General features: G+C 39.6%; 1 protein-coding gene across 1 annotated transcript in view; it reads left to right on the top strand.

Annotated features, from left to right (window-relative positions):
- COMMD10 (COMM domain containing 10) overlaps window positions 1-13,201 on the top strand; it is a 126,267-nt gene that overhangs the window by 34,119 nt on the left and 78,947 nt on the right. The gene's annotated exons all lie outside the window — the stretch shown is intronic.

The raw sequence follows: 13,201 nt of genomic DNA, 5'->3' as shown, positions 1-13,201 counted from the left end.
GATCCGTTGAGTTTTTCTCATGTAATGCAGTCCTACATACCATCTTTTTCATAAAAATTTGTTTCCTGTTTACCTCAAACTGGTTTTGCAGCCCTGGTTCTTCAGTCTTTTCAGATGAAAGAATGCTCATGGGATTCATTGTAAATTTTCAGGCATCTTTGTACTTTCTTTCCTGCTAGTCTCAGAAACTGCAGAGTTTTAGGAAATGAACTGTTGTTTTAATTTGTGAGTAGCAGTAGAAAATAATCCCATCTTCATCAGTACTTTTGCAGTACTTCCTGTCAGTACCAATGCCCCTACGTTTACTTACATAATGACAATGTGGCCCATTCACGAATGTGTTAGAAATTGGCACCCACTCCCATGTCTGTTTCTTCCTAAGGGAGGAAGATAAGGTAGTATAGGAAATGGGTGAGGTTAGGGAGAGGTGAACGTAAAAGTTGAACTTTCTCTAACTTGAGGGCTCAGTCTTACCAACAGTTCTTGTGCATGTGTCCTCTGTTACAACAAGACTGACTGCTGCCTTTGAGAATTTGGAGGTAAGGGCAGAGGAGTATGATGTATAAATCCAATTCAGCAGCTTTCTACTACAGATGTTTAGAAACATATATTTATATGTGTATGAATACCTAAAACTCAACTTTTTGAGTGCTAAAAGGTATAAAATTCAAAAGATCATAGGGCTTTAGATATATCATGAGTCACATTTTATGGTATTTAAGTGAAGTAAAAGTGGTTGTCTCTTGCACTATTTGGCAATTAATAGGAAGCAGAGAAGGGGTGGAATATGTTCTTTATGAAAGTAGGAGATGAACTTTTTATACATGAAAGCCTTGGTGTTGGGGAAGCTGTGCAGAACTGCCTATACATGTGTCTGTGTGTTTTCTGAGTATCACTGGAAATGCTGTTCAGTTTTCCACCTTCAGCTGCTTCTTCCATCTGCAAAAAGGGTGAACATCTTACTGCTCAGCAATTGCAACTCATGGAAAGTTTTGTTACTTGTCAGTCCTTTAGTTTTCCTTTGAAGGGTTCTAGATAAGAAAACTTGTGAGACCTGGAATTTTGAAAAAGGAATTTTCATGAGTTTTTCTTTTCTCAGCAGACTCTACACATCAAATACTTCACACCTTTAAGGACCACTGGTATTATATTTTCCTGTATCTAGTTCCCACGTTGTGGGTACCATCAGAACTTGTTGGAGGAAGGAGGATTGTCTTCAACAGTCATCATTACTACCTGTTCATTTATATTGACACTTTAGAAGCAGTTACCTCGCTCCTCATTACTGTAGTGGTAGCTTGGGAGCAGTCTGTTATTTGCTCTTCGCTTCTTGGGTGGGAATGCAACTCTTAATGCCTTGTCTTCTGATAGTGCATACTGTGGTGGAGTCACTCTCTGAATATAAAAGAGATCTTGAGAGAGACATAAAATATGAAAAATAGGGAGTCAAGTATAAGGTCTAAATATGTACTTTTTTAATGCAAGTTGTGAACTTGCCAATAAATGTTTTCAACTTTTGTAGCTGCAACACAGAAATGCATTCTTTGGAGACACTCCAAAATGAGATAGGTTAATGATTTTCTTGGATTGCCCAGAAAGAAGAGTGAAGAGTGTTCACAGAAAAGCCTATTTGTAAAATAAAAAACAATCAGGAAAGGTGATTAAGTAGCAGGCGTGTAGGAGAGAGTATGATGTCCACGCCTGCCTAGGCTGACTGCAGTGCTTCACCTTTTCTTTATATTGTTTCCTGGCTTTTTTTCAGGCTTATGGCAGTTGGTTAAAAATTATTTTCTCACCACTGCATTTTGCTTCTGCAACTTTGGCAGGATGGGAAGAGAACAGGGTAAACTTTCTGTCTTCATTCCTGTGTTATACAGTGCCATTTACTGAAACACTGCTCATTACGCTCTGCCATGGGCACAGATGGCAATGGAGCTCTTGTACTGTAAGCAGAAGGAATAATTTCTTTGAAGAAACAGAAAAACAATCTAATACAAATAGTTCTTTAGTAATTTTTATAACTTTTTATTCCATTTTCTTCATAGAGTGAATAATACTGACTTTGAACTTGAGCTGCTGAGGAGGGCTGGCAGGAGTTTTATTTCCTGTTTTCCCCACTATTTCCTCTGCCTTCTTCTTTTTTTTTTTTTTTAGTGTCAAAAAAACATACCTGCACAAACTTCTTATTTTTTTGTAAGATGTACTCAAGTATTTTGATGCAAGTTGTGTATTTTTCACCTCTGCAAGTTAAATGGATGGATTAGATTGTAAACTCCCAATATTATGTTCCTGTTTAAATTGTATGAAACGTATTCTAAGAAGTGGGTTGAGCAGGAAGGTATAAGAAATGAGGAGTCAACAGTCAGCCTGCGAGTGTCTTATGATGATTCTCTGTACAGCTTCTGGAAAGCCTACCTATAAATTGGCATATCTGATCTTGTTCTTCTCCTGTAATAAGTCTTTATTATCTTCATTAAAAAGTCTTGTAGGTTAGAAGTCCACTATAGCTAATTTCTGATTTGTAAAATGTAGTATTTTCAATCCATTTTGCTTAAGTATTGCTGCAGGGCAGTTTTTTAAAGGCAGATTTGATAATAACATTCTCTAAAGGAACATTTTTAGAGTTACCATAATATTTGGGGTATTTGTTTTCTTGATAAGTGTCCCGTTGCCTAAGTCACACTTGTCTTGCTTTATTTCTATGTACATGAAACAAATAAATTGAATCAATCTTGATTTTTTTTTTCCTATGGTGTCAGATCACTTTTTTGATCTTCAGTTGCAGTAAGCCTCGTTTTTCCATTTCTTACATTTGTAGAGTTTTTTTGGATTTGTTTTTTTTTTTCCTATTTAGACACAGTATTGTTTTTCCTTGAAAATATAGCTATATTGTGTGTCCTGACAAAATGATAGCAATTTCAACATCAAATCCAGTTGAATCATGGACATTTCTAAAGCAGTCCTGAAACTAAAGTTGTATATAATACCTGCTTTGTACAGGCTGGAATTGATATTTACAAATACGCAATTAAGTTCTATAATTTTAAGCATTTCATTGCAAGCCTGAGTGTAATTACATGCTTTTAAAATCTGTTTGACTGCCCCTACATTCTGAAAGATGTTTGTTAATAGACTGAAGAGCTGAAAGTAAATGACGTTTACAACTCATTTACAGGAAGTCTTAAAGGCACAGGAACAGGCTGTCCCCTATATGGGGAAAGATGAATTGGCGTGGAATAAGGTCAGCCTGGCTGAATAGAGAGATTTGGTTGCAGCTTAGGGAGAAAAGGAGGGTTTATGGTCACTGAAAGAAGAGGCAGGTCACTCAGGAGGACTACAAATGAGGTTGTGCAGAGAGAAAATTAGAAGGGCTAAACCCCTGCTGAAAATTTATTTGGCTTCAGCTGCTGAAGAGGACATGAAATGCTTGTACAAATGTATGAGCAACAAAAGAAGGACTAAGGAGAACCTCTGTCCATTGTTGGATGCAGTGGGAAACAGAGTGGTCAACGATGAGGAAAAAGTTGGTGTACTCAAAACCTTGTTTGCCTCTGTTTTTAATAGTAAGACCAGTTGTTCACTGGATACCCAACCCATCTGAGATGGAAGATAGGGAGGGGGAGCAGAATGAAGCGCCCCATAGTCCAAGAGGAGATAAGTCACCTACTGCACGTACAAGTGTATGAGGTGGATGGCAGACACCCAAGGGTACTGAGGGAGTTGTCGGAAATGCTCACCAAGCCACTTTCCATCATTCTGTCACTGCTGGTGAACATCAGCCCTGGTTAACCAGGGAGGTCCCAGCTCACTGACACCCATCTACAAGAAGGACTGGAAGGAGTACCCAGGGAACTACAAACCTGTCAATCTGACCTCAGTGCCAGGAAAGTCATGCAGCAGATCATCTTGAGTGCCATTATGCAGCATATGCAGGGCATCTAGTCAGCCTGAGTCCACAAAGGGTGGGTCCTGCTTGATGAACCTCATCTTTTTCTATGACAAGGTGACCTGCTTAGTGGATGAGGGAAATGCTTGTTTGAAAGTTTGAACAACACATTATTTACTTGGACTTTTATAAAGCATTTGACACTGTTTCCCACAGTATCCTCCTAGAGAAACTGGCTGCTCAAGGCTTGGATGGGTGGACACTTCTCTGGGTTAAAAACTGGATGAGTAGGTATACCCTAAGAGTGGTGGTGAATGGAGTTAGAACCTGTTGGTGGCTGGTCTCTAGTGGTGTCCCCCAGGGCTCAGTACTGGGGTCTGTTCTCTTTAATCTGTTTTATCAATGATCTGAATGAGGGGTTTGAGTGCACCTCAGTAAGTTTACAGATGACACTTAAATTGGGTAGGAGTGTTGATCTGCTCGAAGATTGGAAGGCTCTGCAGAGGGATCTGGACAGGCTGGATTGATGGACTGTGGTCAGATGAACAAGGCCGAATCGCAACAATCCCATGCAATACTACATGCTTGGGTTAGAGTGGCTGGAAAGCTGCCTGGTAGAAAAGGACCTGGGGGTGTTGGTTGGCAGCCATTTGAACACGAGCCAGCAGTTTGCTCACGTGGCCAAGGCGGCCAACAACATCCTGGACTGTATCAGAACCAGTGTGACCCACAGAAGTAGGGAAGTGATTGTGCCCCTGAATTTGGCTCTTGTGAGGCTGCACCTTGAGTACTTGTAACAAGAAGGACATTTAGGTACTGGAGCAGGTCCAGAGAAAGGCAATGAGGCTGGTGAGGGGTCTGGAGAATAAGTATTATGAGGAGCAGCTGATGGAACTGGGGGTGTTTAGTCTGAAGAAAAAAAGGCTGAGAAGAGTTACCTCCCTGCTCTCTACAGCTACCTTAAAGGAGGTTGTAGTGAGATGGGGTCTGGCCTCTTCTGCCTAATAATAAGTGACAGGGCAAGAGGATATGTCCTGAAATTGTGCCAGGGGAGGTTTAGTTTGGATATTAAGAAAAGCATTTTTATTGAAGGGGTGGTGAGGCATTGGAATAGGTTGGCCAGACTGGTGGTGATGTTACTGTCCCTGAAGGTGTTCAAAGAACATGTACAGATGGCACTTCAAGACATTGTTTAGTGGCTGTGGTGGTGTTAATGTCAAGGACTGGACTTGGTGATCTTAGAGGTCTTTTCCAATCAAAACAATTCTATGGTTCTGTGAGTTAAGAAGTGTGATTTTTTTTTTTTTTTTGCCTTTTAAAGTTTCTGATGTGAAAAAGGAAGTTGGCCCAAAATCTCATAGAACCATCTATGAGATTTTGGCCCAACTTCTAAAAACTGGGAATATTCAGTATAGTTAACTTTCACTGTTCCTTAACTGTCTTGCATGTCAAATCTTGGATTGTAAAAAACCAAAAAACAAAACAAAACAAACAAAAAACCACAAACAAACAAACAACCCCCCCCCCAACCCAAACAAAAATCCAAACAAAAAACCCCACCAATTCTAATTTGTTTTGTCCTCTTCAACAAACTTTTCAACTCCCTTACCAGAGGATCTATTCTGGAATGGGCATGCAGAGCTGCATTTGAGTAGCTAGTATATTTACATGGAGGAAGACCAGGATCAGCTTGAGAGTCAGCAGGCCACTGCTGGAGCAGGGAGCTTCAGGTGAGCTATCTCCCACACTTGTACCCTGATGTTTTAAAGAGGTAATAGCAAGGTCCCCAGTCCTGGGAGGCAGTGAACCAGGAAGGTGCTCTGGGAACAGTTTCTTGCTTTCCCTTCAATGTCTTGACTACTGCAGTGGTCGTAACTCCATCTTCTGCACTGAAATGGGGAGAGATACTGGTTGAATACAGGTAAAGATTTCCAGTCAAAATATCTGCACAGAACGTAGGAGACTTGGTCCTTGGACATATCTCTTCAATTTACATAACGTGGCAGTTTACCTTTCTTTTAGAAGCAGCATGCTGAGTGTCTGAGGACAGAAGGACGATAGTGGTAAATTTACAGGGGCTCAAACTGTGTAATTCTGCTTCAGAATATGACTGCTTTGCTGTAATTTCAGGCTTTCCCTCTAATCTTTTCAGATAACAAAACTGAAATGTTCAAAGTGTTTGAGCACAGCCTCTGTTTTACAATCCGAAAAAGTGAGGATATCATATGTGGAACCGTTTAATTTTGGTTAGGAAATTACAGATTCTTTTACAGTATTTTTACTGACCAGCCCAAAAGAAGGAAGCTGATAGGTGTCAGAGTATTTGCACCTTGCCAGGGTCAGCTCTCACAGCTTACTATGGGACCATTTTGGTGCTGTTCATCCTGCATCCGCTCATATTTCTCCCCTCACCAATTTCCCTGGACAGAAACTGTCACATGTCTAGTTGAATGACACACATGCATACGTTTTCTTCCTAACCATGTCGACACTTTTTTCAGTAGAGATCATTTGGTGTTGAAAGGATAGCAAGAAGCAGATGCCAAAACACGTACCCTGCTGGTTACACCTTGCTTTTGTCCTTTTGTACCTTTAGAACATGAGAGAATATGCTTTGTTGGAGCATGTCCAAAGAGCAAGTAAGCTGGTGAAGGGCCCTGAACACAAATCTTAAAAGGAATGACTGAGGGAACTAGAGTCTTTAGAAGGCTGAGGGGAGACTTCATTGCCCTGCATGGCTACCTCAAAGGAGGTTGGAGTGAGGTGGAGGTTGGTCTCTTCTCTCATGCAGCAAATGACAGGATAATAGGGTATGGCCTCAAGTTGTGCCAGAGGAGGTTCAGGCTGAATATTAGGAAACGTCTTCAGAGAAGGCGGCATTATCAAGCTTTGGAACAGGATGCCCAGGGTGCATACCCTGGAGTTATTTTAAAGGCTCATGCATGTGGTGCTTAGGGACTTGGATTAGTGGTAGTGGCGGGATTGTGAGGTCTAGGCAAGTAGTTGGATGTGATTTCAAAGGTCTCTTCCAGCCTCAGTAGTTCTACGATTAAAAAGTGATGGAAAGGAGAACCATATCCAGTTCCCTGTTGATTAATACTTTGCCAGCAGCTCCATATATTACACAGGCCACTGCAAACTAGTTAGGTATTTTATGTGACAAGCATCTCATCATGCCTACTCAGAGCAGTAGCCCAGGCTGCTTCTTTTGTGTTCAGTTTCCATTGGTGTTCTTGTGATTCTCCCCTCTGCTCTGCTTTTCTTTTGTCAGATCTTTAAATGCATTGTTTTGTGAATTTCAGTACAAAACGATACTGTCATGGAGAAGTAATCCTCTCCATGATTATGAGCTTCCAACCAAGCTGCTTTGTAGGTTAATAGCATGTTTTTGAATTTAAAAACAATTGGATTGCTCTGTATTGTCTTTGCAGAGTCACTAGGCTTACTTTCCTGTTACTTTTGCTAAATTTTTTTGTCAATGTGCAAGCTAATTGCCAAATCTGGCTTCCTGGAGAAGTAGTATGTATATTCTTGAAAGAGTACAAAGTGAGCATCTCCTGTGTTGCTAGCATCTGTCCCGCTTGAGGCAATAAATATACAGTACATGCTGTCAAACAGTGTCAATGCTGTGCATTTGGCATTGAACAGTTGTCTGTAACAATGCTGTGACACCCTTTCCAGTCATGCTTCAGGTGAAAGAGGGTAGGTCATCACCCCAATTATATGCAAGGGTGGCAATTTTCACTCCTCTTGTTTCCTGTTGTTTACAAATGACAGAAATCTGGTATCTGGAACTGTGTGGTATCTAATTTTGTGCAACTTGGTTTTGTGTGGATGTTTAGCAAACTTTAAAAGCTGCTGTGACAAGTGACCTTTTCCACTGGTTAAAATACATGAAATATGACCTCTTTCACAGGAAAACCAAAACCCACAACATGGCCTACAGCCCTTAAACACATCTTGTTCAGTGTGATTGCATAAAATCACTACTAATGAAATAACAAATACGTATTTCTAGGAATGCACACACGCTGGCAAGGCAGTAATAAAAACAGATTTCAAGGGAGAAAGGAAAATTCTTTTTTTTCTGTGTTAGACAGATCCTCTTACTAAGAATGCATTTTGAAGCATTATAGTGATAAAAGGACTATACAAAACAAAAAATAGAGCCTAAGCTAAGGAAAATGCTTGTCTAGTTTGAAATTTGTATGTAAGGAAAATACATGTCTTTTTCTGAACCCTTGAGCAATGTGCTTGCATATATGTAGTCAGAGTAACTAAGTTGTCCAGCCAGCCCATGAGATGGAACCACACCAGTGGGTCTAATGCTAGAGAAAACTGCACTGTGATGCTTTCTTGGTGAGTTTTCATAGCTGTCTCAGTGTAAGGGGATGACAATTTCTGTTGTACATGTAATCAAGTATTACATGGTGGTTATTAATGCTGTCCTTCTTTAGGAAAATTGGGATTAGGCACTGAGTTTTTCAGTCATGCTTGATTGCTGGCTCTTTATATTGATTGTGGTGCATGGAGGCAGGCAACAGAATTTCAAAGAAAATACTTGATTATTTCTCTGTCTACTTTTCCAGTGTGGACAGAAACAAGAAGCTGGGAGGCGCTTACACTTGGGAATGTCACAGAATCACACACCCAGAATCAACCAGGTTGCCAGACACCTCCAAGATATCTCATCAAGTCCAACCGATCACCCAATCCTATCTAATCAAATAAACCATGGCACCAAGTGCCTCATGCAGTCTCTTCTTAAACACCTCCAGGGATGTTGACCCCACCACCTCCCTGGGCAGCCCATTCCAAAGGGCAATCACTCTTTCTGTGAAGAACTTTTGTCTAAGATCAAGCCTAAACTTCTCCTTGCACAGCTTGAGACTGTGCCCTCTTGCTCTGTTGCTGGTTGCCTGGGAGAAGAGTCCAATGTCATGTTACGAGGTTGGAATTTGACAGCAAAAAACAAGTTGTGAAGGGCCGCATTTGTAGGCAGCTCTGGTCAGTGTCTGTTTCTTTGATGTGGTAATTCATCCCTTGTCTTCATGAGATGGAGAAACATATTATCCACTGGGGAAGGACTGTTTAGAAAGGTGTATAGTGATAGGACAAGGGGAAAATGGTTTTAAACTGGACCAGGGTAGATTTAGGTTGGACATAAGGAGGAAGTTCTTTACAATGAGAGCGGTAAAATACTGGAACAGGTTGCCCAGGGATGTGGCCCTGGGCAGGTTGAGGCCCCATGCCTGGAGACATTCAAGGTCAAACTTGATGGGCCCTGAGCAACCTGATCTACTTGGAGATGTCCTTGCTCACTTCAGAAGGGGGTTGGACAAGATGACTTTCAAGGATCCCTTCCTCCAACCCAGTGCATTCTGTGATTCTGTAGGTCCAAATAGTGCCTACAAATACTAGAAGATCTTAAGAATACTCAGAAGGAGAAAGTTCATTTGAAGATGCAATTTAGAGGAGGGAAGTTATCTGTAGATTCAGGAAAAACTTTGTGAAAGCAGAGAAGCAGAATACCTGTGCTATTTCTTCTTTGTTTCTTCACTTTGAATCTTCACATTCATGTTCCTCCTTCCTTTTTGTCATCTCATCTTCATAGGAAGAAGCACATTATAATTCCATCAGAGAAATGCTGCAGATTCCCAAAAGTCTTTGAAAGTCCTCAAATAGCACAGTTGCCATTGAAGTGGGAGAGAATTCCTGGAGTTGATGCTATGTCTAAGAAGTTCTAATATAGGCTTTCAAGTGCTGCCATCATATAACTAGTTTTTTTTTTTTTTTAATTGTTGCTTCTGTTTCATTTTGAACAATAGTTGATTAAATAATATACCATTGTAGTTCTTTATTAGATTGATATGCTTTGTTCTTCAGTCCCTAAAGCCCTTCTTGTGCTGCAGGGTATCTTCTGCTCTTAAAAGGATAGGATGGAATGAAACAAATTGAAGAAAGATGTTTAGGCAGTGTTTAGACAATTTCAGTTCCTGAACGGGAATACATTTCTATCTGTACTTTTGGAGGCTAACATTTAACAAGTTCTTGAGTGAACATTGTAGTTCCTCTTTCTAAATTTGTATTACATTGAGTGAACTTAAAAGTCTTCCTGATAAGGACCAAGGTGGTTTGAAGATAATGTGAATAAGATCAAGAATAACAGTTTTTAATATTGAAATTTGTACTATTTAATTTCTTTGCAAATATAGATGTATTTGAGACAATATACAGGAGGAAACATTTAATGCTAGACCTTTTCAGGAGAGCTGCTTTTCTTCATCAGCAAGGAGCTTCTCTGTTGGAGTGCACTGATTTGCCAAGGGTACTGTAGCCAGGCATACACAGGTATGCTGACACAATGGTGTTTGAAAATAGCGTAATGCAATAGAAGTCTATGAAACAGAATATGGGGAGGTGGAGACAGTAGGACAACAGAGGAGCAAGGAGGCTTGTCAATTGAGAGGTGGCTGACTGAAGCTGTGTTGAACCTGCAGTTTTTTTATTTGTTTGGGGTTTTTTTGTGGTGAAGCTGAGGATAATTAACATGCAGGGAAGCGTTGCACTGTGAGAGGTGTTATGCCACATGCTTTGTTCTCAACCTGGTATCTTAAAAATCATTCTGAAAGGCTCTTGAAAATTCAAGTGTAACATGATTTGAATTTCTTTCTTTCTTTCGTTTCTTTGGTTTTTTTTTTTTTATTTTTTTTTTTTTAGTGGAGTTGCTTTAAAATTTACATTACCATTTCAAACTGCAATCATATGCTTCTATGGCCTTGAGGCAGTCACAAAGAACTTGGAGCCATCCTTGACTTGACTGAGGTCAGTGATGCCTGTCTAGGACAGAATCAGTATGCTTGTGTTTACTGCTTTTCGAAGAGAAGACCTTAACACATCTTTAACTTGAGGGGATGTGATCCAAGGGTGATCCACAGACCAATAACAGATCTCTCAAAGATATGTGGAAAAATAGTAAGACAGAGGAAGGTTATAACAACAGCAACACACAGACACACAAAAACCCCACCAATAAAAGACCCAATAAAAGGCATCTAGTATCTCTCCTTTATGGATAGACAAAACATATTTGTTAGTGCTGAGCATGAGAGGTGCAGTGCTGTAAGTTATGCACCACAGCAAGGCAGTAGGTTGTCAATACTTGTTCTAAATCCTTTCTTTCCTTCTTTGCGATAAAAGTTTGTTTTTAAAACATTTCAGTCTGACGTAACCAAGCTTTGAATTTGTTGAAGTAGCGTGAATGTTTCGTTAGTCTGGCTATTTTTAAGATGCTCAAAACTTGCAAACTTGAGAGACCATTGGCTTTTTGTAGCAATGTGGCTTCAGAGAAAGGAAAAGGAAAAAAAAAATCAGCATTCTGTTTCTTCCAGTATTTTCTGAAGCAGTTCAGTAATGTATATTCAGCATTAGCTTCTTGTTTTCTTCTTTAGTTACATAAAAAAGAAAGTTGTGAACCAAACACAAGTCAGTCTATAAAACTGCAAAGGGAGCTTAGAGGTGCAAAAGCAAAATACTTTATTATGTGTGTATAAAATTGCACACTTCCCACTTTCAGGGTTATGTGGAATTGGCATTATACATGTACAACATGTACATGTTAATATTTTCATTTTACCTTGGAGCTTGAGAAAATCAAATTATTCTTTGGCTTTGTGATAATAATGTTTTACAAGAGTCTAAGTTATATCGAATTGCCATTTCTTTATCATTTGCATATAATTCTTACATTTCCATTAAAATACTCTTTGTGATTTGTTCTTTGTATTTTTAGTTAAAGAATACTAACTTCTGTACTGAATGTAAAAGTGTAGAAGGATTTGGAATATGTCAAGAAGAAAGCCTTTGGGCTAGAAAAGTGTCCTTTGGTTTGTCCCACAAAATCTCTTTCAAGTTTAATTGACTTAAACTGTGCAAAAATTACCATTTCATTTTTTGCTGATTGTTTCTCATAGAAGCCCTGGATTTTTGCCTGAGCACTAATTGATTATGACTGTTCTGATTTACGGTCAGACTTTGCTGTCATTAAAGCACCAAGCAGAATAACATCCTTGGGCTCTGTGGTGCAGATGGTCCAGGCACTGAAATAATGCACCTGGGAGAAGAAGAGTGCTTGGTTGAGGTTTCTTCTAGTATTGAATTTAATACAGGGACTCAGCTGTGTATTCTCCACTTTCTGAAGGTAGCATATAGACTGATGTAGTAGAAGGAGACTAATCTGTCCCCAGGTAGATGAGTGCTCCACAGAAAATATGAAAAAAACCCCACCTTTTCAGAGTGTATAAGATAGAATACGCTCATGTGCTTACAGAAAGATGAAAGTGACCAAAAGAATTTTTCTGAGATTTTGTTGTTGGTTTTCGTAATAAAACTCCAAAATATATATTTAGGGAAGGATTGGAAATTTGTGAGCAACAGAAACCTCTGTTTATTTACAAGTCTGTTACTCTGTCGTTGGGCTGCATGGAACCTGGAGACCAGTTTGGAAAGGGATAGGAAATCCTTGACCAACAAGCTTACTGGTGCAATAGGCATTATGGGGAATAGTACAGCATAAGACTGAAATTCCTTGTCTGTTCTTAGAATGTTGGAGATGTTTTTGTGTTGATGTTACTGATAGAGACTCTAAATCTTAGTGCTGCTTAACTTACATGGCATTTTTTTGCATGTGAATAGGTACCCATGTCAAGAGTTGTCAAGTGTCCTTGAAAGCAAACACAAAAGCAGTAAAACAATCTGTGACTGCAGAGATGAACCTTAGAAATAAAAGCAAAACAAAACAAAAATCCTTCCCCCTGCTGGCTGTTGTAAAGTATATTTGTTCTCCCTCTAATTACGTCAAAACCCTAAGTGTGTGTTTTCTTCTGTAGGAGGTGGAAGAAAGGCTGGTGAATGAAGTTCACCAGATACGTTAGTAAAGCTACACTGCAAAGTGTATCACTGAAATGTATTGGAAAATGCAACAAAACAAATGTCCTGTGTTTTCTAGTAATCATGAATGCTTAAGTTTCTAGTGTGTGATATAGAAAAATTGCACTGGTGCAGATGGAAGTAGACCATGGCTTGCGGGTAGTTGTGAGTTGTTGGCATGAGGCAGCTACCGTGACTCAACATAGCAAATGCAATGTGCCATTAAAGTGTGCCCTGTTCTCAGGTGTGATCCTTCTATTTTGTAGCTGCTGGACTCATGCTGTCCAAAACAACAGTTACCCCCCAGGTGTTAGCAGATATCTTAAAACTATTATTTTTCTTTAGAGATGTAGTTAAAACTTGTGATTTCTATATGTACTTTTAGTA

This window comes from Indicator indicator, chromosome Z, assembly GCF_027791375.1.
Source record: "Indicator indicator isolate 239-I01 chromosome Z, UM_Iind_1.1, whole genome shotgun sequence".
NCBI lineage: Eukaryota > Metazoa > Chordata > Aves > Piciformes > Indicatoridae > Indicator > Indicator indicator.
Note: the sequence above shows the minus strand (reverse complement) of the source record. Positions and strands in the feature narration are given on the sequence as shown.